Here is a 17,260-nt window from a genome sequence, read left to right on the forward strand (position 1 = left end):
AGAGCTATTTATAACTGTTGCTAGGCAGATTACAAGAGCAACTAACACAGAGGTCGGACTCTCCTCGTGGTGAACACGTGGCAGCATGTCAATACAAAATGGAGTCCGGACTTCGGCCAACATAGTGAGGAAAACACGATAAAAGGGAAACACTAATGTTTTCAGTAAATGCTTAATCACATTCTGTCCTTAATTTACAACACTACAAAGTCCATAGTGAATTAGGATTGACCTTACGGATGAAAAAATATGTTGTCTTTGATGCTGATGTGTATCATTCCTGTTAGGATATCTTACCCCATTGTTTAGAGGGACACTCCTGATGGTTGGCATCGCAGCGTAAGCAAATGTGGTGGACTTTCAGAATTCACTGGTCTTCCTAGTCACCTAGCTCCTGCCAGTATCGTCACCTGCTGTGCGAATACACTTAACACTGGTGCACTGGCAGGCTGACCAGCTGTAAACGATATAGGTCACATCCAATATCCACCAAATTCTTAGAGGGCAAAACAAAATGAACGAAAAGGGATACATTCCATGATATTTGAAAGTTTGTGAGGGGGGATCCCTGTATGATTATTTTCACTCAAAAGACAATTTACCCAGAAACACCTCCTCTTTAGCACTCAGAAATCCTTCACACCTTCATTTATGCCTTCTACCAAATCTCCTTCTGGCGTCCCCGGCCACAAACTGCCTCTTGGACCACTCCTCACCATCCAAACAATGCCCATCCAATGTCAAATGCATGTAGTGTCCACAACAAAGTTGTCATCTTTCGTTTTTTGTAATCAGAGAGGCTAGGGATTAACCACTTCTAGACTATCTAGGTATGGGAGCTTGGCAGCTTAGTTTGGATCTTAAATGGCAGGTGCACTCAGCCCTACACTCCTCAGAATTATCATTTAGGGCTTATAACGTGCTATTTTACGAGTACTCATTGCCTCCTCGCCCTACAAACTTCTGACCACCTTCCTTTCTCTTTATTTCCTTATTTCTCACTCCACCCTCTTCTCTGCCCTCCTCTTCCGCTTCTCTTCTCCACTCCTTTGCTCTTCTCCCTCACCTCATGCTTTGATTATTTTTTTGCTCCACCCTAATGATGTAACACCCTTAATCCTCAATGTATTCACTTGTGCTAAAATGAACCCTTAATCGACAACAGCAAGGTAAGAGCCTAACACCCAAACTATGGCACATCTGGAATCCACATCCAGAAGTTTCACACAGCATGTACTTTATACGGTATAAATACACAACATTCTATTTAAAACTCCCTCCCTCTGAGAAGTAACTTCACATAGCCACCATGTAACTCCCCAGATATTCCTATCTAATACTTGGGTACTTGCAAACATTTGCCCAGGGGCCACAAAGTACGGTTTGTGGTGTGATTGAGGGCCGCACTAATGCCAGCAGAGTGGCGTTAGGAGGTCTGGGTGGGTCAGGGATTGTGTAAGGAGGTCTAAAAAAAAGTTATTTAAACAGACAAGCATTTATTTGTAGGTTAATACATACTTGCCTGTTTATTTAAAAAAATTTATGAATATTAGTGTTCAGAAACTAAACAACATCTTGTGCTGCTGTTCACCATGGGGGGGCCGCATGTAAAGGTCAAGAGGGTTGCTTGCGGCACCCGGGCTGTACTCTGAGTATTACCGATCCAGTACCTTTAAAACCCTCTCTGCACCATTCCACTGCATTGAAGGATTACTTCCCCCCCCCCCCCCCCCCAAAGAATCCTGATCCCACTCCAGCTTCCTTATGAGCGCACACGTTGCTATGCCAGGCTTCGAAACAATCATCAGTCCCTTTTCTTCAGTAGGTTTTGTTTCCCGCTACTAGTGTTGCCCAACCCCAACCGTATCACCTATGTCATCCTCTTAGCTATTCAGCCTTGTGTGCATCTGGGCAAAGGGCGTCTTCAATGTCAGAAATTGGTAATGGCCTGGTTTCAAAGATTCTTCTCTTTAAGGCCCTCCTTTTTCCCAACATGTCTTCACCTGCTTCTTCCCTTTCTCACTAATCCACATACATTGCTTCCATAGTAATGTAAAGTCCATATGGTCGGACTCCCTCTTGTGTAGGCCCAACTCCATTTTTAGCAATCCGAGTCTCAATCTTCTCTATTTCGGCATAATCTGTGTCATGTCTGCCATTGTCGCAGATGTCATCTGACCTTATCTTTCTAAGAACTATCAGTGCCAAATCATTTAGGCAGAGACATAGATAAAACAAACACCTAATGCAACATCAGTCTGGAACAAGCATCTTATCACAACGTCAAGGTCAAAACAGAACAATCAAAGACAACTGTCAGTAAAGGTCCTTCGCCCACATTATCACACCAGATACTGCTGGAGACAGTTTTGACAGCTTTAGGCGCACCAAGAAGACACTGCATCATAACAAGCTGAGTCCAGGTATAAGGATGCTGCTGTGTGCGTTTCTTTCACAGGGAGCTCTGTCTTCACACCTCTTTGATAAACTCTGCTTTTGGTGTGAACAAGGCATGCAGTTCGTTGCTTCTCCCTAAGAAAGTCTAGATTTCAAGTTCTACTTTCCATGCTCTCCTAGCGTATCACAAAGAAGAAGGTGTTAGGCTTTAGATTTCATTTTAATCATGTTAGAAATGTTCATTTTATTCTTGTTGTTCACAACTTGCATTCTTTCTGATTTTGTGATGTTCTGTATGGTTGTTTTTAGATGTACTGAACAACAGGTTCACCCTTTTGCAATAAATGCTTTTGGTTAAGTGTCTATTCTTCTTAGTACCATTTCTGTGTGTTATATTATGAAGAGCAAAATTGGTTTGTTTTCACCACTCTGGTGCCACAGATCCCAGTTTACGATTTGTTAGTAATCCAAAAACAATGGTTTCACTTCAACAATTTATTGGATAGGTTTCTGCTGTGTTACAACGACCAGTCTTTCACATTCCGCGTTGGTGCATTGAAGTTCACCTGTGAGGCTTGTGGGTGGGAAAGCACACCTTGCAGAGCTAAGCCAGTCGTAGTTTACACAACAGTAATCAGTGGGTTGAATTAGCCTCAGCCCTAGATTGAACCCGCACAGACCCCATAGAGGTGTCTGACCTGTACCTCCACCACTGCTGTATGGTACACCATAGTCTATCTAATTGTCAAAGAAAACGTTGTTACTCTGCATTTGGATTCAATCTGCAAAATGTATTTAATAAAAGCTGTAATCACACAAATCTGGCCGCAGTCGCCAAAGAGGAGAGTTCCCAAAAGCAACGTAACACATTTATTGTGGCTATTAGAAACTTCTAAAATCAGGTCACATGCTTGAAGTTTAGTTACTTTAAGACAAGTGCAGGTGAGAAGAATAACAGCATGAGAAGCAGTGATACCTGAGACTGAGTGTCCTGTCATAGTGCCTGTTAGACCTGGCATATTTGATTTACCCGGTCTTTTTGCTTCTGGCCTCCTGTGTTTTTTGACTGTATGCTCCATTTCGTTTTTGCTGGATTTAGGACCCTGGGCACCTTACTACTGCTGGCCAGTGCTAAAGTGCAAGTGCTCCCTGTGTAAATTGTATTGGTGATTTGGTTTATCCATGATTGGCATATTTGATTTACCAGTAAGTCCCTAATAAAGTGTAACAGGTGTGCTCAGGGCCTGTAAATCAAATGCTACTGGTGAGCCTGCAGCACTGATTGTGCCACCCACATGAGTAGCCTTGCAAACATGTCTCAGACCTGCCACTGCAATATCTGTTTGTGCAGTTTTAAACTGCCATTTCGACATGGCTAGTGCACCCACTTCCCAGGCTCAAACCTTCTCTTTTACTTCATGTAAGTCACCCCTAAGATATGGCCAAGGCAGCCCCATGGGCAGGGTGCACTGTAATTAAAAGGTAGGACATGTGCTGTTGTGTTGTACACGTCCTAATAGTGAAATGCTGCTAATTTAGTTTTTTTTACTATTGCAAGGATTACCTTTCTTCTAGGGTAAGATGGGTATTGCCTTGAAATATCTATTAAGTGTAATTTCCCATTGGGGGCTGATTGAGATTTGGAGTTTGTAGTCTCTGAACTCCCAATTTAAAAGTACATCTTTTGGTGAAGTTGGTTTTTAAATTGCCTGTTTGAAAATAGCACTTTTAGAAAGTGTGCATTTTCTTGCTTAACCGTACTATGCCTCTGCCTTTCAATAGAATCCACATCTCGAATAGGATGACAGTTAGGCTCTTGTGCATTCACTCTAGACAGTCACACAAAGGGAGCTGAGGTGTGCCTTACATATCCTGATGGCCCATCACCAGGCTTCTGTTCCTTTCTGAGCTAGAGTGGTGGGAGGAGCGGTCACTGACACCTGAATAAGGCTGTGCCTGTCCTCACACCAAGCTGTCTCTACCCCCCTGTAGTGTGTCTGGAGCCAGGTCAGGAAAAGGCAGGGTTTTGTGCACTACAAATATTTTCCTTCGAAGTTTGGCAGAAAGTGGTATTCGTAGTGGACCTCTGACACTTCAAAATCAGAACACTTCTGGACTAAAGGACATTCTGCCAGAAAGAGGAGGGACTGTCACTCCGCCTGTTGCTTTGTTGTGCTTGCCTTCTGCTTCTGTCCTGGAAGAGAAAGGACTAAACTTTGCTTACTGTATCCTGCTTCCAAGGTTCTCCAAGGGCTTGTTCGTGTTTGCCTCCTGTTACGAAGTCTCAGGGACATCAAAGTCTTCACCTACCAGTGTCTGTGTTCTTCTGAGAGCCCTGACTTGCCAAGTGGTGGAAAATCCAGTTCCTGGGCCCTTGGAATTAGAATCTGGTGATCTGAAGTTTTCTTGAAGCAGCACTGTTGTCCGGCTAAAGAATCAACACAGTGTCTGCTTTGCAGCTGAAAAATCACTGCAGCCCAAGTCCCAAGCACTGTGCCACTGACGTCCGAGTCACCAGCGAGGACCCCGACACAGCCCTTGCTTCACCGCTGAAGAATTGATTCATCACCTGCTTTGCGGCTGTGAAATCAAAGCAGCACCTGCTTCGCCACTGCCGTATTGATGCAGCGTGTCTGGCTTTTCGATTCATCATTCCTCAAAGCCCGTCTCTTCATCCACATTGCCCTGCAGTAAGGACCTGAGGTGCATGTCCAGGGACCGACGCATCACTTCTCCTTCCAGTAAGAAACCGACGCATCAACGGCCCTGGCAGTAAGTAACTAACGCGTCGCCTCCCTTGTCAGTAAGAAACCAGCGCATGCCCTCCCCAGGCAGTAAGGAACCAGCATATCACCTCCCCTGCGAGTAAGGAACCGATGCATTGCTTTACTTTTCCAGAGCCTCACCTCACCTGCGCTTGTTTCGTCTTTGAATTTTGAAACATACAATGTACTTTGAGCCAAAAGAAATGCATACATAGATTTCTATGGACATTTGAAAAGTGATATCTTTACTTGTGTGTGTTGGATTTTTGTCGTTTTGGTCTTGTTTTATTCAGATAAACATTGCATATTTTTCTAAACTAGTGTGGACTCATTTTTTAATTTTTTTTACTGTGTGTATATGTACAAATGCTTTACACATTGCCTCTGAGATAAGCCTGCCCGCTCGTGACAAGCTACTAAGGAGGTGAGCAGGGGTTATCTTAGCTGTGTGAGTCGTTTACCCTAACTAGAGTGAGGGTCCCTACTTGGACAGGGTTTAAACCACTTCCAACTAGAGACCCCATTTCTAACAGAGTCTAAATAGGGCCAGTAGTTTTATGAAAATCACATCATAGGTTCCAAAACGCAAATCCCTGTCTCGCTACGACTTGTGGGCTTATGCATCAATATGCTTAATAAAGATGACTACTGCAGGTGACATGATTAATTGTTAGCATAACTATATTTAGCAACCACCCTCACTTATGTGCTTGACACAATCTTTAATGCTTTTACATGTATTTAACGTTCATTATCATACTTTTCTTTCCTTCATCTTGATCTCTTTCTATTCGCTTTACACTTACAATTATGGCCTTGTACTCTGAAATAAGTGACCAGGCCCTATTCCGAATAACATTTGAAACTGAAAATAAGTGACTAGTGTAGTGAAAATAAGGCTAGTTCCAATAATGTCTTACTCTAGTTGCCAAACCGGACCTACCATTCTTGATTATATTCAATACTTTGCCCTTCTATAATTGACATTAGTGTAGCAGAAGATAGATCCACCAGAGTGGTGTTGCCCTAGTCAATTCTGAATTTGATTGGAGCATGAGCTGCATTGCAAATAATGTGCTAGTATTACCCTGCTCAGCAGTCCCAATTTTTCCACTGTGGTTGGATGGGAAGCTAAGTTTGGTTTGCCAGTATTCATATCTAGGATATGTAAACTTTACTTAGCTTAAATGTTACCATATCTAACAACATTAGAAGATATGGAACATTAAATGCCAAATGTTACTTAATGAACACCACAAGGAAAATTTACATGTTGTCAAAGAGGAGTCCCAAAACGCAAAATCCCCATATATTTTCCTTAAACTTTTTTAGACAAGGCTACAGAGAAAACTACTGAACGGAATTACACCAAATTTGGCAAGAAGCTCGATCTTGGTCTGCAGATTCTGCTTTTTGTGATTTGGTGTAAATCTGTTTAGTTGTTTCTAAGATATAAGGGGACAAAAATAAATGTATATTTTGCAAGTTGGGCTCACGAGAGTCCCGCGGGCGTCCAAAAGAACGCAAATCAAAAATGGAGGCCTGAGATTGGTCAAGAGGCCAATTTTTCCCATGAGCCTTCATGCTCTCGCAGGAGGGAGCGCTCTTATTGGCTGGCTGTTGGACTGTTGGAAATAAAATGGCCACCGTTACTGTCTACTGTAAAAAATTAGAGGTGTTGTGGAATTGAAGTTAAAAAGCTATATCAGGGGGCATCAAAAAGGCATGCTGCCACCCTAGAATTAGAGATGAAGCGTCTAAGGGGTAACTACTGTGAGGATAACAAATGTATATTGTTTTTAACTAATCTTTTCGTCCTTGCAAGACTTTCACAGGATCATGAATAGTAAAAAGGAGTAGATGAGTTCTCGATACACTCTGTTAGTAAGAATGCATATTGTGGTCCTTGTTTTTGAGAGGAAGTGTGTAAGAGATAAGTACTGTGATCAGAATATTATATCTTTTTTTGTTTTAATATTACTATCTCACAAGACCCTTGCGGATCATGGAAGTAGGGACTAGATGATGCTTGAATACACTCTGCTATGCCCCCTTGTTATTGTATGAAGGAGTGTTGCTGGAGATGGTGTTTATTGGACTCTACTATTTATGTTTATTGGTTTGAGAAGAATTGTGAGTAGAGTTAATGCTCATCCAACAATCTACTACGCACATCAATCCGCTGAGATAAAGGTCTGAAAGGAGAGCCCAGACCCTCCCTACACCCTACTGCGCACACCTATAATTACAGAGAAAGGTCTCAACTAAGAGGCCAGTCCTTCCACACACTCATCTGAGAGAGAGGTCTGAAAGGAGAGGCCAGTCTCTCTCCACACATACTACTATGCACACTCATCATTACAGAGAGAGGTCTCACCAGAGAGGCCAGTCCCTCTACACCCACTCCACAACGTATGTGTGTATATGTATGTGCGGTCTTATATAGCGCTCAAATTACCCTTGGGCATCTCGGCGCTTGCATTGGGAACCCGTCCTGGTTTTTCCCTGTGAGATAACCCGTACTGGGCATCCCCAAGGTGAAAGCCAGGCATCCCGCCGCGGGGGGCCGTTGTGGAGATTAAGCAAGCTTGTTGCCCAGAGCTGCATAGTGTGAACTCGTGCTTAGAGTAGGCACCGAAGCGAGAATTATCGAGTCCGTGGACAATTGGGCTCCAGACCCTGCCGCGTCGGGAATCGAACCCTGGTCCCGGGTCTGACCTCTGCTTCAGGGTATGCCTCCTCTAACCAGTGAGCTACACTTCTCCACGTACACCTGTGATCTGAGAGGCAGGTTTGAAAGAAGTGCCCAGTCTCTCCCCACACCCTACTATGCACACCTATCATTACATAGAGAGGCCTCAGCAGAGGCCAGTCCCTCCACACCTGTCATCTGGGAGAGAGGTCTGAAAGGAGAGGGCACACTCTCCCCAACACCTTACTACGAACATTTGTTATCTGTGAAGTCTGAAAGAAAAGGCCAGTCCCTCCACACACCCTGCTATGCACACCCGTCATCTGAGAGAGAGGTCTAAAAGGAGAGGGTAGTCCCTTCCCACACCCTACTATGCACATCTATCATCTGAGAAAGGCGTCTGGAAGGAGAGGGCAGTCCCTTCCCACACCCTACTTCTCATGCCTATTATTACAAAGAGAGGTCTCAGCAGAGAGACCAGTCCCTCCACACATGCTACTGCGCACACACCCATCTGAGAGAGAGGTCTGGAAGCAAATGGCAGTCTCTCCCCACATCCTCCTATGCACAACTGTCATCTGAGAGAGAGGTCAGTCTCTCTCCACATCCTACTACGCACACCTATTATTACAGAGAGAGGTCTCAACAGAGAGCCCAGTTCCACCCACACCCTACTACACACACCTGTCATCTGAGAGAGAAGTCTCAGGAAAGAGGCTTATCCCTCCACACACCCTTCTATGCACTTCTGTCATCTGAGAGAGTGGTCTGGAAGGAGAGGGCAGTCCCTTCCTACAACCTACTATGCACATCCATCATTACAGAGAAGTCTCACCAGAGAGGCCAGTCCCTCCAAACACCCCACTACGCACACCTGTCATCTGAGAGACCGGTCTGAAAGGAGAGGGCAGTCCCTCCCCACACACTACTATGCACAGCCAACCGTCACCTGAAAGAGTCATCGGAAAGGAGAGACCAATCCCTCCCCACACCCTACTGTGCACACCCGTCGGTGGTTGCATTTAAGTATGGTAATTAAGTATTACTTTACATTAAAAAGAACCCTAGAAAAAATCACTGAAAAAAACAAAGGTTAAAGTAATGTTATAGTTAGGGGAATTTCTCGGTGACAACATTAATGTTTTGAATGGAAATATAATATCACAGGAGTTCACCAGTTCTAGTTAGCAGCGATAACTATAACTTGCACTGCTTATGACTGCACATTTGTTCAGCATTCCATCCATCATCTGTTCCTTTTGCTTTTGACGTCCTAAGTGGGAAGGGTATTTCAGATGTGGGTCGCAGGCTCACTGTGCCACTAGATTCAAGCTAGCCTGGCTGATGAGGGGTGATACCCCGAAACTCGTCCCAGGATGCTTATTTCCAACACCGTGAGAACCTGGCCTGGCAGTTCAGGCTGGAATGTTCTCATGGGTAGCAGGGTCAAGACTGATTTGCATATGGCTTGTTCCTTACTGGGGTAGCATGGTGATCAAGAAAACGATGAACTAAACCCAGATCTGTACTGGGGGTGATTGTTTGATTTTTTTAGCATTCAGTTTATCATTTGTACTTCTTGCTTATGACCGCACATATGACATCACTCATGACATCTCCTTTGACATCATTGACATTGATCACATTGAGGGAATAATGCTTCTCTATCTTATAAGAAATTACATCAAGGTGTGGGGTACCCATGGTTTCAAACTCCAGGAATTTTCTGTTTTTATGCAGCCAGCATATCAAGATACAGGACATATTACCTCACAGAGTTTGTAATGTTCTGAGATGCCAGATCTAAAATTAAGGGATTTGATGTAGCATAGAATTTCCTTCATCTGCCGACATGGGTGTAGTATTAGGGGCTACTGGTCATAGGGCAATACTAGTCTTGCAAGTAGTAGAATAGATAAAAACACAGGAATGTCTTTATTGTTCCAAAAGGTTTGAAATAGTGGGATCCATAAGTGAGGTGCTTCCCTAACTGAAGTATCCAACACATTATAAGGCTGGTATAGGAAACGTTTAGATGGAATAAACCCCTGGTTCTGAATTAAAACGTACTGAAAATTGACTCTAGTACTAGATTTGAGTAGCTTTCAACACAAAGGTCTTTCAGCCTACAAAAGATGCATGAGCTAATAAAAAACCTTTTTCTTTTCGGATGTCGCAGGGAGGTGGCCTACTATAACATTACAAGGCATATTATCTTTGGTTCTTTGCCTCCAGGTGTAATCACTTTGCTGTCCTGTTGTGCGTCACCAAGTTTGAACAAATCAACCATTAATTGCCCAATAAGATTACATGTATTTCGTTCTCTGTTAGGCATCTTATCAGTCCATGTTTTATTTAAAGTTCACTTTCTTGCCTAGCATCACATCATGGAATCTCATGCATCCATGTGACTGCCAGAAAATATGGTACCATCTTTGTCACAGCACCTTCCTCAACAGACTTTAGGAGAATCATTGCTGTCCATGTATTTCTTACCCTGGTTCTCCTGCACTAAGGGACGGATTCCTTCCACTGTTCTTTATATTGGGGAAAATTAAAAGAAAATGTTTCAGACTTCCTGGCAGGTTTAGGTGCCAGTTGCAACAGTGCTCTACCAATTTCCACCTTAGCAGTTTCTTAGATGATGATGATGGAGGGGGTGGGTGCAAGGCTGTCTTGATTATTGATGTAGAAGAAACAGTTTTGTCTGCAAAATGTTTGTGATTTGTTTTTGGAATATCAGAGGTGCATGAAACCTTTTTATGCGCATTCTCCAGAACTGACTTTGGTATAAACCTTCTTGTGGGGCCTTATTGACCTGCAATGAACCAGTCATTTCAGTTTGTAGCACAGCGGATGCATCTCTAGGGAGTTTGTATTGAAGCTTATCTTGAGTGTCACTGGTTACCTCAGACTTAAAGTCCTGTGTGTCAAAGTTTATACTCTGGTGAGCTCATGTAATGATGGGAGTGGGTCTAAGGCTGTTTTGAATATTGATGTAGAAGAAAGTGTTGTCTGCAATATTTTTGTGATTTGTTCTTGAAATCTCAGAAGTAGATTCTCCAATACCGACCTTGGTATAAACCATTTTGAGGGATCTGATTGACCTGCACTGAACCAATCATATTCCAGTTTGTACTGCAGCAGAGGCACCTCTAGGGATCGCCTATCAAAGCTTATCTTGAGTGTCACTGGTTACATCAGACTTAAGGTCTCACCAGTCAAAGTTTCCACTCCGGTGGTATTTGAAAATGCTCGAGCAAGGAGATGAGTCCCTTAAATGGGTGGGGCCCATTCCAAATTATCTGATGGCAGTTCTTGTACCGAAACTCTTCTACTCTGATGACAAAGCCTGTGTCCTATAAAAACTCAAAGTTCATGTATGGTACTAGTCTCTTCCTCCAATGAATTTTGTTGTTCAGAGGACTCTGCTGCATCACAGTACAATCAAACATTGGCAAAGCCAATAACTCTTGTCTATGCAAGAGCTATTGGCTTTGCCAATGTGTTTTAGCCATATTGTACACCAGTGTGGCTAAAAATTACTGGCATAATGAGAGTGGCATGGAGTGAAGTGGAGTAGAGTTAGGTAGAGTGGTGTGGTATAGAGTGTTGTGTATTGCAGTGGTATAAAGTGGAGTGGTGTAGCGTGGCATACAGTGGAGTGGCGTAGAGTGTAGTGGACTGGTTTAGAGTGCATTGGTATAGAGTGCTGCAGAGTAAAGTGGCGTAGAGTGCAGCAGCATAGAATTCTGTGGTGTACAATGCAGCATCGTAGAATGCAGTGGCGTAGATTAGAGTGTTGCATAGTAGAATTCAGTGGCATGGAGTGCAGAGTGTAGTGGTGCAGAGTAGAGTAGCGTAGAGTGCAGTGGTGCAGAGTAGATTATATTGTCATAGAGTGTAGTGGCATGCAGTGTAGTGGCATGCAGTGCAGTGGCGTAGAGTGGAGAAATGCAGAGTAGAGTGGCATACAGTGCAATGGCATAGAGTGCTCTGGCAAAGAATGCAGTAGTGCAGACTAGAGTGGTGTAGAGTGCTGTGGTGTAGAGTGGCGCAAAGTAGGGTGGCATAGAGTAGAGTGCAATGCATAGAGTGGGTTACATTGGAATGGAGTGGCATGGAGTAGAGTGGACTGGTGTAGAGTGTTGCAAAGTACAGCAGCGTAAAGGGCAGCAGCGTACAATGCAGTGTCATAGATTGAAGTGGTGTAGAGTGCAGTGGCATAGAGTGCAGTGGTGCAGAGTATAGTGGCAAAGGTTGCAGTGGCTTAGAGTGATGCAGAGTAGTGTAGTGGCGTAGAATGGAGTGCTGCAGAGTGCAATGGCGTAGAGTGCAGTAGTGCAGAGTAGAGTGGTGTAGAGAGCAGTGGCACAGAGTGCAGTGAGGTAGAGTGCAGTTACGTAAAGCAGATTGTTTCAGAGCAGATTGAAGTGGCTTCGAGTGGAGCGGTGCAGGGTAGAGTGATGCGGTGTAGAGTTGAGTGGAGCAGGGTATAGTCCAGTGGCATAGGGTAGTGGCGTAAAGTTGTGTAGAGTGCAGGGGTATAGAGTGCAGTTGTGCAGAGTAGATTAGAGTGATGTACAGTGGAATTCCATATAGTGAAGTGTTGTAGAGTGGAGTTGCGCAGAATACATTGTCATAGAGGAGAGTGATGTAGAGTGCACTGGTGAAGAGTGCACTGGCGTAGAGTAGAGTGGTATAAAGTGCATTGAAATAGAGTAGAGTTGTGTAGAGTAGAGAGACGTAGAGTGAAGTGGCATAGAATGGAGTAGTGCAGAGTGGTATATGGTGTAGTGGCGTGGTGTAAAGTGAAGTGGTGCAGAGTGGAGTGGTATAGTGTGGAATATGCATGGTGTAGTAACACACTTCCATTACAGACAACACATCTTCAGTTGGAATCACCATCCCATTTGCATAAATATACAGTATCACTGATAAAAGTATACAGTGCACAAACGATAATGTGTGAAAATGGCATCACGTAGTGTATTGATTTGCTTAGATCATTTTAAAATATTTGTTTCCACCACACGTCAGATTTACCAAAAATGTGCTGCATTTGGACTTTTCTAATTCTGTAATAACTGCACAGTTCATTTACAGACTTAATTTTTGTTATGTGCTAGGAAAAAGTAACATTGTACACTCCCCAGAGCCAGCATAATTGTCACATAAAGTCTCTCACTTTGAAGTCAGACAAAGAAATGTAAACACCAAGCCTTACATTTGACCTCTGCCTTTGAATGCACAGCAAATGTGACAAGTTAAGAACAAGATTTAAAGGATTTTTTTCAGAAATTGAGCACTGGTGGACGTATACAGTAAATAGGGTTCAGTCAAGGGAAGGGACAAACTCCAGCTGGACAGCCTAAAATAAATAGAGACAGCTAATAGAAAGCAAGCAAATGTGAGTTACAAACCACAAGGCTAATAGTAAACAACAGGCGGAATGCGTTCCCAGGTAATCTTTCCGAATGTCCCCAAGATTTTATTAGCAGGCTTCGACCTAAAAAGGAACTTTCTAGATGAAGGTTTCCTAGGTGAGAAACACAGGATTATGTAGGTCAGTAGTAGACAATTGGCCTCCACATCATTGCACAGCTCGAAAGCTGGTGTAAAATGTCATTAAGGGCCACACAAGTGTCCGTGGCCCCTTCTGTAATACCAAAGTGCCGCCGGGGGCTCACAAAGCGGGCGCTAACGCCCACTGCGCCCCTGGGGCACTTCTGTAATATAGCCCCCTGCTTGGCACAACAGGCGAATAGGACCGTCGTTGGAGCTGTGGTCCTCTCCTACCTCCTCTTGCCATTCCTTTCAATATTTTCTTTTTCTTTCCTATCTATTCTCTAGCCATCATTTCAAATCACCTCTCCTTTAACAGCTGTGATGTGTCCGTCCATTTCTTTCTGTTTGCTACTGTACTTATTCTTTCCTGTCTACTGTTCCTTTTTCATTGTCCCATCTCATAATGTCTTTCCAGATTAATCTTTTTCTCTTGTTCACTTTCTTTTTCATGTATAAAAAGAATTCTGTTTCCATTTAACTCTGCTCTTATACCTTTGTGCCGCACATTCCGCTGTTACCTCATACCAACCCTTTCCTTTCAAAAATGCCCCTCTTGTCTACATTCTTTGTTATTATTTACTCTTTTATCATTTATTCTGTCTCTTAACACCCTTCATGTCTTTCCTCTTATCTCTCATGTCTTCTTACTTTTGTGCTCCTAGCTCTCCATATGATCACACACTGTCTTTACTCTTTCTATCTTATCTTTCTTTTTGTTGCAGCTGGTCTCCTTTTAAACACTGCCATTACGTTCTGTTGCTTATTTTTCTATCTTCTTCTGGCTCGTTCCTCTCATATATGCTTTCAAATGTCCTCTCTTATTTCATGCCTTCTATTTCACTCAGTTATGTCTCTTTTTCAATTCGTTCCATTCTATTCCTGTTTCTCACTAAACCTTACCTTTCCTCCAGTTTATCTCACGCTCTTTCTATTAGTTCAATTTCTTCTGTTTTCTTGACTCTCTATGAACATATTTTTAGTTTTCTTCTCCCCTCTGTTCTTGTACTTTCTTTTCTTTTTCTCATTCCTCTCTAGCTGTTTTCTCATCGTTTTACTCTTCTCAAGTTATCCTGTTACACAAACAAGGCAAACTGGCTCCTACGAAAATCGGGAAAATTTCCCCGAAGCAGGTGCAATATGAAGGACAGTCCTTCAGGACAGAGACCTGAAGCAAGTTCTCCCATATTCCTACTGTCTTACTGTTAATACATTTCACAATAATATTTTTTTAGGAAGCTCATAATTTTTTGAACAGCTTAGTCTCTGTTGGTCTGCTAGCTCTTAAGCTGGTCACCAATTTAATTTTTAGATCTAGCTTCAGCGATGACCATTTGTTTTTCCAACAAATATATAAAAATACATACATGAATACAGGGGCCTTCAGTCATCCCTCTGGTATGTTGCAGTTCCATTCACATTTTGCTTCTGCCTATTACAGGATAATTCAATGGGTCATCCCATTTCCCCTCACTGTAAATTGCGGCATTCTGCCCAGCGCAATTTGCACACAGGCAGAAAAAGTTTTTATGTGAGGCCTTCTCACCAAACCAGATGTCTGATTGATTTTCAGTAGTCTTATAACCACTTTCTGTAAAATCAGGACAGCCCTACCAAAACCAGGTTTGTCAGATCAGAGACTGATGTTACGACTTTGACCCACTGAGACAAAACCCAAAAGCATGTATGTATATAAGGACATTTTATTTGCTCTCTATGAGAACCCATTATTTTATCAACCTTGGAATTCAAACGAAAGACAAAACCCACAAACCTCATTTTCTACGAGTTGTGGAATAACACGTATTAGTCAGTGGTGAGATTGTTGCTCCTTCCCCACGAATGGAAAAAAACTTCTCAAAAACAAAAGGTCTTTTCTTTTGAAAAGCTTCTATGGAGACCAATGCATAGGCATCCTACTTGTGCCAGCTTTGTGAATGCAGCTAACCTTTGCCTACAGTTCCTGTTCTGTTGAAGTATCAGCAATAAACAGATTTAGGGTTGTAAATGGTGCTTCCTCTTTTTTTTTTTTCCTGAAGGGGCCTCTTTTTAGGTCTCACGCTCTCACTTGCGTCAGATATTGTATTCAAGGGGCTTACTCCCCACCTATTGTTTAACATTTATTAGTTTCATTGTCGCTCATATACCTTCTAATTGGCCAACACGCGCTTGCTTCACTTCCTCTTCTTTTGGCGGAAGCATGGACCAAGTACTGATTGCTTCAGCTTGATAGCTGTCATTTCGCTGATCATGCTGTGATTGAAATACTATTTTTATTTTGTCTTCTTCACTGTCGTTCTTGTTAAACCTCTTGCCATTTGTAGCTGTGTTTTACTGTGCCACATGCACTTCAAAGAAGCCCTTTTCTCCTCTGCGCTAATGCACTTAAGAAAAAAAAAAGCCACACTGTAAAGCAGATACGCCGTACAGCTTGGCTACAAAACCTTGTCAAAGCCAATAACCCTCATAGGCAAAACTTTTTCCAATGCTTGCTTTGCTATCTTGCTTCTAAAAGAGGTTTGTTTCCAATGTAAGCACTGTGGATGACCAAAAGGAAGTGAGCAGTAAAAAGCCCCTAAAAGGTGGCGCACTTTCAGTGCACACCCTGATGGCAGCCCTCAGGTGGGGGCAAGGGGGTCCTGTGGACTACCCAGACATCCCCTTGCAGACAGGTGTAGTCACTCGCTGCACCCGCCTGCAAGTGGATCTCTTTCTCCTCTTAAAAGTGCAGGCGGGTTGTCACCTACACAGTGAAAAACGAAGCAGCTATTTCAAAGCTGCTTCGTTTTTCGCTTGAATGCGCTGCCACCAGGGCAGCTTGACTTCGTGGGTGCCCTAGGGGCAGCGCATTCAATGCAATTGGGTGCACTTTCCTTGTTTGCACCCCTCTTTTAAGATGCACTGTGGCGCAAACAGGGAAAGTGCGCCCTGTATGTAATAGGACCCCAGATGTTCTTATTTCTGCACAGCACACCGTCCTACCATGGGGCAGTAGTGGTTGAATATGATTTCAGCATGACAATCATTAGAATGTATCAAATAAATGTACAATGTCACTCCTAAAAGTACATATATGTCAAAACTCCCTAGAACTGAGATCACTACATTGGCACTGCATGTGTGCCTATACCTGGGAACAGTTAAGGGGGAGATTTAGAATATAATACCTGGAGAATTCGAATTCCACATAACTACATTGAACTGCAGGAATCTGCAAGTAAGAAAAAGCTACGGTGAAGCTATTTTTATCTTACAAAATTGGTTGTTTCCAGGTTCAATCGAGCTAAGGGTCATTATTATATCTCTTGTTCTAATCTATCCATTCTGCTTGCAGGCTCTGGGTTTGTGTAGCATTGCTAAACTCCTGGCACCAGTGCAGCTTAAGGTACTAACACACGGGCGGGTGGTTATGTTGGGTGGGAATAGGGTGGCATACCCTTTTAGTCTCCAGACCAAGGTCAATGGGGCAACAAGAGTGTCCTAATGCAAGAAAGGTAAATGGACCCTCATCCCTTGGTGTGGTAGTAAACAACAAATTCATGATGACATTGCAATGTAGCCCCACATCGCTCGGTGCCACTGCACGTGCTGCACTATTGGTAGGACATGCTGGTCCAGTTTGAACTTACCATTGCAAAGCATTGGACAGCAAGAGTAAGAAGTACAGAGGAACAAAACGATACTGCTTTTTCTGAAACGTGAGAAAACATTGATGGTCAGACCGCTTGCCCTCCTTAAAATAGAGAATACAATTTGATCGTCAATTGAATTATCATGCAGGCATCTCTGCAGACAAATGTATTTAAGTGCGACCGCGGGAGAGAATGCAGCCTTACCGCTA

Source organism: Triturus cristatus, chromosome 10 (assembly GCF_964204655.1).
Source record: "Triturus cristatus chromosome 10, aTriCri1.1, whole genome shotgun sequence".
Taxonomy (NCBI): domain Eukaryota; kingdom Metazoa; phylum Chordata; class Amphibia; order Caudata; family Salamandridae; genus Triturus; species Triturus cristatus.